The 11,970-nt window shown below is 35.2% G+C and overlaps 1 pseudogene; it reads left to right on the top strand.

Moving 5' to 3' along the window:
- The first annotated feature begins 9,154 nt into the window (after positions 1–9,154).
- Positions 9,155–10,241, top strand: LOC136803180 (uncharacterized; annotated as a pseudogene).
- The last annotated feature ends 1,729 nt before the right edge of the window (positions 10,242–11,970 follow it).

The following is an 11,970-nucleotide window of genomic DNA, read 5'->3' as shown; positions in this document are numbered from 1 at the left end:
TCAATAGGCTGAAAATTTGTTACACTTTTAAGGAGGACATACATTTATATTGATAACTGCCAGTTTTGTAATTTAAATTGGAGAATAAACAAAATATTTTCCCTCGCTTCATGCTTGCTTATCTAAAGGATTCTTGTACACCCGGTCTCTCTATTATCTATTCTTTGTTTGTTTCAACTAGAAAAGTTTTGTTTTTTAATAGTTGAATTATTGTCAGTTATAAAACATGATTCATTTTTGTGACTTGTTTCAGCCAATTAGACTAAATGGTTATATAACCTTCATCTTTTGTCAAGGCCATACTAAATGACTGAATATATTATACCCATCTACTGCCAATTAAGGCTATGAACCTGGTTAATGCAACCAACGAAGTCCGTAAAGACGCTCCTGAGGATGAAACTGTTGATATTGGCGTGTCGATCGACGCATCCTGGCAGCGCCGTGGATATTCTTCACTAAATGGTGTAACAACTGTGAGTTCCATTGAAAGTGGGAAAGTTATTGATACACATCCCCAAACCAAACACTGTCAACAATGTGCTCGCAAGGAAAAGCTCAGAAAGACTGATTCTAAGGCTTACGAAGCCTGGAAAAGTACCCACATTTGCATAGTAAACCATGTTGGATCTTCCGGAGCCATGGAATGTGAGGGTGCTAAGACTATGTTTGAAAGATTTGTTAAAGAATACAAACTTAGATACACAGAATTTTATGGAGATGGGGATTCGAAAAGCCACCCTACAGTTGAGAGCACGTATCCTGGAATAAAAGTTAATCAACATAAAAGGGGTTGCGGAACGACCGTTCCGTTTTCGCAAAGCGAAGAAATTTTGACACTAACAAATTATTTTTATAAGTCAAACTTTTATTGATAATGTTTTCCAACTAAACTCTTTCTTTTTATAAGAATTTTATAAGAACAATACGAGGCTCAAAAATTAAATACGCTGGGTTTTGAGCAATTCAAAAACAATTTCAGGCTCAAAGTGCAAAAAAGGACAGCCAAACCTTTAAAGAAATTTACTGGTTCTTATAAAAAATAGTGCAATTGACAAAAAAGAACACACATGTTTCTTGTGTAATGGCTGAATGACCAACAACAAAGATATTACATTAGGCTTTAGGCTGGTAGTTTAGCTGAATAAATTGAAGACTTTTATCCCATCTTTTGTGAGTTTTGAAACAATTATTAGCTCTCTATAAAACTTTTACCTACAAGACAAATTATCAACAATTCAAAATTATTTATACATTTCCCTTCAAAATTTAAAAGAAAATGTGCGTAGTTTGAAGATGATCTTGAGCTTTTCAGCATTAGAACTAGAAATCTCTCAATATGTGCTACCTCTTTATGATATTATTCACTTCAAGTAGTCTCAATTTTCCGAAAAGGATCAGCAGCCTAGCAATAATTTCCAGTACTTATCAAGACTAGTGAGATTTTGCGTGATGAAATTTGTCTTTTGTGAGTCTATTTTTGCGATATTGTGTGTTCGGCAAAAAGATGTTCCCAATGTTTCATTTATAAAATCAATCCAAACCAGTCCAAACTAATTTTTTCAAGAACCTTGCCTTGCAGAATAAAATTCAAAAACTTCTATAATTCATATAAGTTTATTAAAGTAATGCCATTACTATTTATTAGGCGGTAATAATAACAAGCGTTATCTACAATCTCACGTCAAAGAGTTTATGAAAATATAAGTTGATTCGCCAGTAAAAAACACTTTTGTGAAAGATATCTTGTTTGAAAATATATTCGAGCTAGCATCAAAAGTAACATACAGGGTGTCCCTAATTAAAGTATCGAGTTTGAACATGCGATTGAGTCGACCCGTTTGTGTGTGTGTTATCGCTAAAATATCGTTCTCCGTCCACACACTATTACGGTAGTTACAACGCATAAATTAATCGTAATGACAAAGAAAATAGAGGGAGAGCTTAAAATACAATTTTGTGAACACGCACATAAAACTTTCTACTCATAGTTGTGTTTCGACTCGATACTTTAATTAGGGACACCCTGTATAGGTACTTTTATCATTTAAGTTGTCTTTTGGGCTAAAGTCATCAATCATAGTTTTGTTATCACTTTATCGCACAAATATAAATCGGCATTATTCTAATTGATGATGATCAAGCTCCAATGCAATGTTAAACAAAAATCTCTCGAGAGTCAGCAAAAAATAATGGAATTAACATCAACAATCAATCAAGCCAAATCAAGTACAGTACAGTCTTCTCTTTTGTCTCGTAAACATTGCGTTGGCACAATTTATATTCAGCAGGACCATTTTATTATTCTCCATCATGGCATCAATCACAATCTGTTCATACAGTCATAATGCTATGTATATTTTGGTTTTATGCTACTTCTTTGTTGTGCACGTTCACCCACCAAAACTCTGAAACACTGCTGATTCAGCCAGTCGCCCGATCGGTAGTTAAAAGTCACCCATCACATCACATGAATCAAGCTCCTTCACCTGCTATCACCTGTGAACCCTGAAGACAGAAGAGATGAAAATAATTATAGTTAGAGTAAAATGAAATAAACTCACGACCCATATGAATAAAAATAAGCCTGTGGAAAGAAAACATGGCCATATGATATCCATGAAACACATGGCCGAGAAATAAAAAAACATTTTGTTTTGTGAGATGAAATCCAATTTAATACAAAAAAGTCAACACAAAGAAAAAGTACTAATGTAACATTCCAAAGGTAGTTGAAACTATAAAGGTGAAAAAAAATGAAGATTTACCTTTCAATGGGCCATAATCAGTCCAAAAGTTAATGCATGCACCTCAAAAACCGAAGAGATTCGTTGGTTTTCAGGGCCATCTTTGTTGTTTGAAAATGAAACCAGAAAAAAAAGACTGGGCCCAGACATCTAAAGAAGCGGGAAAAAAGCAAAGGAGATAAAGTTTTGGTCTAGTATATTATTTGTACAAAAGTTGCAATTTTCATAAAGGATCTTACATTATAATACTCAAAACATAGATTATATTCTATTAAAATAAGTAATTTATGAAACAAATACTTCAAATAGTGCTAAACTAATTTTAACCCCATCCAACACGAAGCAAAGTCGATATTTCGCCATCCCACCGGCTCATTTTCAGAAATTTTCGTACATATACAGATTTTTTTACGCCACGCGCAGATCTAGAGAAAGGATGCTACACTCCCTATTCGGGCGCTTCGCGCCCTCAAAACGGTCGTTCCGCAAAAAACGAGAATGTATAGGCCACGTTCAAAAACGCGTTGGATATCGTCTTCGAGAATTGAAGAAACGCGTGAAAGGTCTGGGTGGTAGAGGAAAGTTGACAAAGCGTGTAATTGATAAGCTCCAAAATTATTTTGGAATTGCTATTCGTTCCAACGTTGGTAACCTTGATGGTATGAAAAAGTCGGTTTTGGCAAGCTTTTTCCATGTTGCGTCGTCTGAAAAAGCTTCATACCACAGCGCCTACTGTCCAAAGGGTCCAGACAGCTGGTGTGCTGCACAAAGAGACAAGGCTAATGGAACTCAGTTGTATAAACCAGGACATGGTTTGCCATTAGAAATCATTAAGCACGTAAAGCCAATTTACAAGAATCTAAGTGAGGAATCGTTACTTTCAAAATGCCTCCACGGGAAGACGCAGAATGCCAACGAAAGCTTCCACGGAATGATATGGAATCGTATACCGAAAACATGTTTTGTCAGTAGAAATGCTTTTGAATTTGGAATTTATGATGCAATCTGCCATTTTAATATTGGCTGTAAAGCAGCAGTTGAAATTTTTAAGGAAATAAACATTCAACCAGGCCAAAATACCATAAATGGTTGTAAACGTATAAATAAAACTCGTATTTCACGTGGTAACTATCAGGCAAAGGAGTCGACTAAGAAGCTCCGAAAGATAAAACGTGGACTTAAAAAGTCAAAACAGGACAAAATTGACCAAACAGAAGAGTCAACTTACGAATCAGGAAAATTTTAAGTGGAAACAGGTTCTTGTTAGGAATCGTAATGATATAATGTAAAATATTCTGTTATTTTAAACTTAAAACGTTGATTTTCTTCATTTTCTGTTTTAACGCTTTTTAAGGAACGACTTTGGTCATAACTTCCTCAATTTTAGTCCAATCTACTTGAAATTTTCACAGAATACTCACAAGCTGAAGAACTGTGCCTTGAACGAAAAAAATCTGGGGGAATGATTTACTTTTTCTTAAAAAAGTCCATAGCAACCGAACCTGATTTGAAGCATTTTTTAAATGGGGGTGTACTCCATAGCAACCACTTTTTGCCAAAATTTTTAGTTCAAGGCACAGGTTAACCTTTTATCTACTTATAGGCCTTGTATGATCTAAACCAGCAAGTATATAATTTTTACTAAATGGTTGCTAGGCGGTTGCTAGGGTAACTAAGTGGCCATGTTGTAAGGTCAAAAAATTTGCTTTTCCACATAGAGTTGATATATGTAAAAATAATCATTCCAGTGATAAGATAATTTTTGACTCAAGCTAAATGGGCTCCCCCTACCTTAAAGAAATCAACTATTTTCTTTAAAGTCTTTTTTGTGTTGTATCAAATCTTCAATTGTTTTTTCTCAACTCATTTTCTCACTCAACAGACGACATGAGTGGAAGGAGGAAGGCAGCTGCACGTATTGTGTTAATTCTTATCATAGTGCGGAAACGGGTCTGATACCCCCTTCTTAAATGATCCCCCCTTCTTGGCATCCCCAAACCTTTAAAAATGTCTATCCCCAAGGGTTTTGGGCTAAACTTTCGAAAATATATCGTGTATAGTGCGATCCGATAATCCCCTTCTCGCCGTAATAATAACTTGCTTCTTGTTGACTACTCAAACAGAAAAACTTCCTTTCATGCAGACAAAATTTCATAACAGTGCTGGAAAATAATCTACAATATATGTAAGCCCCCCATTCTTAAACGATCCCCCCTCCTTGCTATCCCCCCTTTTTAATGAAAATTTCTGATTCCCCCTTCTTCACTTTTTTGGAAGGTGTCATCCCCCCTTAAGAAAGGGCGTCCGAACTATGCTTATGAAACGGAAATTTCAGAGGAAATATTCGTATATATTATATATATTATAGGAAAAGTCGAGCTAAAAGATCTTGCTAGGTACGCCTAGTGGTTAAAGTTGAGGAACGAAAAAAGTGCCTACAACAACATATTTGCTGAACTACGTGACCAAGAAGAATTCATATCTTATTTTGAACTTATCCTATCTTTCACCCCTATCTCTTCCAAACGCTAGAAAATCCATTCATCACAAATAATGTACAGAACTATCATGTCGGTTGCTTTTATCTCGAGAGAAGTAAAGAAAAAAACTTTAAACTCTTTACCAAAAAAATGGTAAAGAATCGCAAGAAATAATTTCTTTTTCAAGAATTTATACGTCTTTATTTTCTTTAAAAGAGGGCTGTTACACTTGTAAATTTTTTAATCATAAAGACTTTTTTTCAGAAATTTAGTAATGTAACCACCGCCTTTAGAGAATCCTGCCCTCCATCTTTGTACAAAAAATCAGAAAAAAGTAATGACAGGATTTTGCACAAAGTCCAAAAAACCCTATTTTTAGGTAGTTTTTGGCCCAAATTTGCCCAAATAAATTTTTTCTCAAAAATCGGGCTCCGTCACATTTTGGGCATTGCCATTTTGCATCATTGTGCCAAAAATCAAAAAAAACTAATGAGCCAATCCTGAGAAAAGCTGGTAACAGACGGACGAACAGACGGACATGGGTTAATTTAAAGGACCTCCACCGGGGTATCCGGAGGTAGGTCCAAAAAGTTCAAGATTTCAATCTAATTTTTTATACAAATAGATTTTGCTTTTAAGAGTTAAATATGAAAGCTTAAAAAAGAACAAACAATTTCAGTATTTTACATTTCTATTTTCAAAGTATTTCATTTGCCTCATTTAAAAGCATATGACTGGAATTCCAGATAAATGGAATTTTTGCGGAATTAAATTTTCCGGTTTTTTAAGAGCTTCAATGTTAAAAGCTTCGCAGAATTTAAATTTTGCGGTTGACAGTATTTTCATTTCAAAATATACGCTAATGTTGCTCAAAAAATACCAATTTTGAAGGTGAAGCTTTAAAATTCAAAATTTTTCGTGTTTTACAGAATTTAGTTTTGCGGTTGACACTCAAAACTGCAATATTTAATCCTGCAAAAATATCTTCTGCAAAAATTTCTTCCCCTAAGCTTGGTACTCACTTGTTGAAAAAGTGGTGTTTAACACTAAACACCGGCGTATAACTTTATACGCGCACGTCTAAAACTATAAGATCTCTAGTGAGTACACTCAATAAACGCCGGCGTTTATCGAACTTAGGAAAAACATATTTAAACGCCCATATCTAAAAATAAGTATACATTTCGATTTCTCTATCTCTCTTTGCTAAAAAGCTCCCTGTGAGTACATAGATGATCTGAAAAGTTAAACGCGTGCGTCTAGTGTTAAACGCCACTTTTTTTAATAAGTACCAAGCTTTAAAGGTATCTTATAATAAAATCGAAATGAGAGGTTTGTTTTGATTTATGGATAGTTTTATACAAAAAATCATTCCAAAAAAGTCACATCTAAAATAGTTGAGACATGTTGAAAGCTAAGCTATGAAAATCGAATTCAAAGAATCGGAATAACTAGTTTAAAATATTATCTTTGGGAACGATGGTGTTCGCGGTCCGCAGAGTAACTCCCTATACTATCGGGGCATTAAGCAGTGGAATAGTTTGCCTTCAAAAGTAGTCAACTCATCCTCAGTGGAAGAATTTAAAGAGACCCTTAGTGTGGCCGTGAAAGATAAAAAGTTTGAATATGATTGAAAGTGTCACTATTGTTGCATACCTGTCTATATTAACAATGTAAATAATTAACCCAAAATATATGAGCGATTCATAGAGGCCCATGTGTCCGCACGGTGGCCTGCAAATTTGTAAAACAATATTATTATTAAAAAACACTTATTAGTATCATAATAATAGTATCGCAAAATACAGTTTTTTTAGCCTTCATTCGCAAAAATATTAATGTTGCAAAAATTTATCCCACAAAAGTTAATACAAATATGGTAACTGACTTTGATAATGAACACTATACTCAAAGTTTAGTTATTTTGAAAGTTTCAAAGTTTCCCGCTTGTGTTCTGTGCTGTTCTGTGTGATAACTTTTCATGTATGTTTAGTTGAATTTTATTTGAATTTTTTTTTTTCATCAAAGACATACAAGTACTTCAACAACTTTGCATCGCATAAAATTTGCCATCTGAAATCGACTACTTCTATGCATGGCTGACACCTTCGACACCTTACAACTTTTTAGATTTCAAGTTCTTTCTGTTTCAATGCAAATGAACAGCATGTCTCCTGAGGGAAGAAGTCAGAATATTTGGTACGAAATTTAGCATCTTGTATTGAAAAGGTTATGAAGTGGTCATTTGCTTACACACATAGTAGTGACTTTTTGGAGCTTTTCTTTTGGAGGAGATTGTTGGTATAGGTGCAACACAATCTTTTACACAAAAATTGAACAAAGTTGCCGGTTTAATTTATTGTTCAAACAGCATCTTTGATGTGAACTAGTGTAGTAGGTACGTGGTGTTGAAGTCTGCAATCACACATAATTAATCAATTGATTAAATATTGATAAAAAACGATGATAAACTGCAAAGGCAGACACAGAAAATTTTTACAGTTCCCGTCTCCCGCCCACATCACTTTTTTCTTTAAAAACCCAGTTCGGAAATGCAGAAAAAAACCCGGGAAATCAGAATTCTGAACGTGTTCCTTCCAATTAGGGGTTACCGATTAGAAAAATCCGGCCTTTCGTTGACAGACCGTTCCATTCTGAATTTTTGTACAATTATTGTCACTTTTTTCTTATTTTCATCTGATGTTAATCATTAGGTAGGTCCATTCAGCATGTTGCTTGTTGAAATTTGAATTAGTTGGAAATTTTGTTTTTACATGGAAGAAGACTAATATGCTGTAACATCATTTTAATCTATTTAATATATGGAGGTCCGACATCGTCGACAGCAGATGTGGACGCGCTTGAGGCAGCTGGTGATAAAACCGACTGGTGGTGGTTGTGGTACAAGGCAGCAACGATCTGGGTAGCTGTGGAGGCAAAGATGCAACAAGTGCGGGATCATATCGTTGGTGTTGGACCAGTGGATCAGTTCCAGAGGTTGCGAGGGGAGGTAAACCACTGTTGAGTTTTCTTTTAACACAGACAGAGAAATCGAACGAGATAAACAGCAACACATTACCAGTGTTCAATAGAGGTTGTGAGATAACCATAGTTAATCGAAATCTACCGAATGATGCAGGAGATAACGAAAGATCTAAAATCTTGTGAGAAGTTACTGACTCTGATAGCTGTTTAATCGAAAGAGGCAGCCAAAACAAAATGAAGAATATCCGGAGGGACAGGGCGCCAGAACGCTAGAATGCAGTAGATAGCACCCAAAATGCAATAGAAGCAGGAATGGCGCGCGATGGGGTGAAATCAAAGATGGTGCGCGTAGCTGCGAAGCATAAACAGCGCTTCAACAATTAACTAGAGTTACACATAACTCAAATTAATTGCATCACACGCTTAAGGCCTGGCGATTCAGAACGAGATAGGAAATAAATGGGCACATAGGTATGCAGTCGAAACGAGAGATATATTTCGGAAACGCAACGGTCGAAAATCAGGTGTCGGTTAGGCGGGATTTGGGATGAATAAGGGGATGTTGATCATGCTTGAGGCTAAAGGCAACATAAGGAGGAATACGGCCCCGGCGGGCAAATACGCGGAAACGTCAGGTACACGGAATCGTAAATGTTCGGTACGGCCCCGGCGGGCAAATGGATAGGGACCTTTAGCAACGCGACGGGAACACAAGTCCACCGTCTTTCAATTTCCCGTCGTATTTTTTTTTAACTTTAGCAATGTCAGCAGAAATCACTGCGAATTCTTTAAAAATGGTAGAAAATTGAATAAACAAAGTAGGAATTTTTGCAAGCTGAAAGTTTGGATCTTCTGTCTATTCTGTTCGCCTGTATTCTGTACTTTTTTTGTCTTTTTTTGTCTTGATAAAAGTGTTATTTTTTTTGAATTTCAGAATAAAAATTTCAGAATTACAATGAATTTAAGAGAATTGCAAGAACTAACAGTTATTATGTATGCTGAAGATATGCTGGACGAGGAAGAGTTTTTATTATTGTACAATATCAATCAACCGAAAAACCCTGAACTCCCATATTGCTTGTACCCCAGATTCGACTTGGAAAGATACTCTGGAGATAAGTGTAGGGCTATGTTTCGGTTTCAAAAACAAGACATTTATGACCTGGTTGAAGTACTTCAAATGCCAGAGGAATTTGTATGTCCGAACAGGCAGAAAATTGATTCAGTTGAGGCATTTTGAACTTTGCTTATACGTTTTGCGTACCCCTGTCGATTAAGTGAATTAGTACCTACATTTGGAAGATCTGTTCCAGAGCTGTCAAACATTATTGCTATATTGATAAAATTCATGATTGACAACTGGGGACATTTACTCGCAAATTTGAATCAGCAATGGCTCTCTCCACAACATTTACAAGAATTTGCCAATTCTATTCATTATGCTGGTGCCCCATTGTCAAATTGCTGGGGCTTTGTAGATGGAACTGTTAGACCGATTTCACGTCCAAACGAAAACCAACGTTTTTTGTATAACGGACACAAGAGGGTGCATGCAATTAAATTTCAGTCAGTCACTGCACCAAACGGTTTGATTGCAAATATGTATGGACCGGTTGAGGGGATCAGACATGATAGTGCTATGTTAGCTCTGCTTTCAGGATTGTTACCTCAGCTCTAAGCACATTGTAATGGTCCAAATGGGGCCTTTTGTATTTATGGTGATATGGCCTATCCTCTGAGGCAACATTTACAAACTCCTTTTCAAGGAGCAAATTTAAACCAACTTGAACAAGATTTCAATACAAAAATGAGCCGAGTCAGGGTGTCTGTAGAATGGCTCTTCGGAGATATTGTTAATTATTTTAAATTTATGGATTACAAAAAAAACCTTAAGATTAGATTGAGTGCAATCGGTAAAATGTACTCTATTTGTGCTATTCTTCAAAATGCACACACAATTTGATATGGAAATATCACTTCAAATTATTTCCAACTTGATCCAATTTTTCTTGTTGATTATTTTCAATAATCCAATAATGTAATGATCCTTCTTTATTTGACTATAGAATAAGAAAACAAGAAAGTAGAAAACCAAGGGGGTGTTCAAGCACACTTCGATTTGCTTTTTTCACACGTTTTTCCCAAGATAACATTATTGATTCCCATCTATTTCATGTAAAGCTTTAGGGGCACTGACCTTGACGGAGACGGGGACGTGCCGCTGGAGTTTGAAAAATGGAATCTGTCAGATATGAATATCTGGTAAATTAGTAAATTTAAGACCCTGTCGTATATCTTCAGCACCTACAAAAGGGACCCTGACCAGCGGCACGTCGCTGTACTCAATTTTGCCTAAGTGCTCCCCTCCCCGGAAAGTATCCTGAAGAAAGTGACGAGGCCTTTATAGGTTTTTCAATTAAATCACCTCAATGTCATTGTTGCTTTATATAAATTATCTTCTACTTGTGAGCTTTTTAATGACTACTAAAAATTCATTTAAAACTGAATTTTTCTATACAGTTGTATGGTGGCCCATTAGGGCCATTCGTATATTTTGAGCTTGTTTAATTTTTTAATGAATAAAAAGATAGTAATAAGTTTTTTTTAAGTGTGGAAAAATAAATAATAAAGGGAAGAAAAATATTTTTTATTAGAAAAATTTAAATTACATTTAAAAAAAAAGTAAAAAAATAAAATAAAAAAAGTTTTTTCGATGTTCATTTAAAAAAATAAAATTAATTAAAATAAAAAATTTAAATTAACAAATAGCGAAGCAGCCAATCTGTGCCAATGCCAAAACATTATCTCCTTAATGTTCTGCAAAGTTAAACAAGTGATAAATACAAAAAGGCGGGAAAAATTAATCCACTGAGATTAATCTCAGGGTTCAAACACAGCGTTCCGTGAGTGAAGCGGAATATCTGCCAGGGGATACTCCCGGATACCCAATAAGCGTACCCCATCCTAGACTAGAGTCTACTTGAACTTTGCTTTCTGATGATTGGATGGCGCTGAGTCCAGTGAAGTAGACTAGAGGATATCGCCATCTTGGATTTTTTTACTTTCGTTTTGAAAAATTTAATGCAAACAACAAAACAATAAAAGATATTCCATAACCCCACTAAATTTATAGAGCTACAATTAAAAACACAAAAATACCTCCCGACTTTGAAAAAAATTGGTCATAGTTTTCTGTTTGTTTTTCTCCAAAAAGGGACTGGATCTAGTGGTATGAATTTTCTACGTGCTCAAGCAAAGCCAAAAAATAGAGTCTACCAAATTACACCGGGCCACCAGCGCCATCCAGTCTATCAAAAATCATGCATCGTGAATAGGGTAGATTTTGGGGGCAAATTCTGAACCAAAATTGACAAATAAACCCATTTTCGTCATCTATATATAATCTTTCAGATCTTTCCTATTTTCAGTTAAAAATCATTTTTGAAGAATTTTCGAAAATCATGTTCTAAGGTTTTTGAATTCAGCACAAATAAATCTTTAAAGTATTCACATTTTAAAATTCATGCAAAAATCTATGCAAGTCATTTGATAACTTTAAACTCCAAATAGACGTAAGGATTCCCTGGGAGAATAAAGATATTGTAATGTCAAAATTAAGTTTAGTTAAATGGATCACTCAATAATTTTGTTCGGGCTTTGTTCAGTTGCAAAGCTTCCTATGAAAACATGAATACTGTATAAGTACTAGCTGAGGCCTATTAAGTATGGCATAAATAAAAGAAACCAAAAATTTAATT

Source organism: Clytia hemisphaerica, unplaced genomic scaffold, assembly GCF_902728285.1.
Source record: "Clytia hemisphaerica strain Z4C2 unplaced genomic scaffold, Clytia hemisphaerica genome assembly, whole genome shotgun sequence".
Lineage (NCBI taxonomy): Eukaryota > Metazoa > Cnidaria > Hydrozoa > Leptothecata > Clytiidae > Clytia > Clytia hemisphaerica.
The sequence above is the reverse complement of the archived record's forward strand: the minus strand, read 5'-3'. Positions and strand labels throughout refer to the sequence as shown.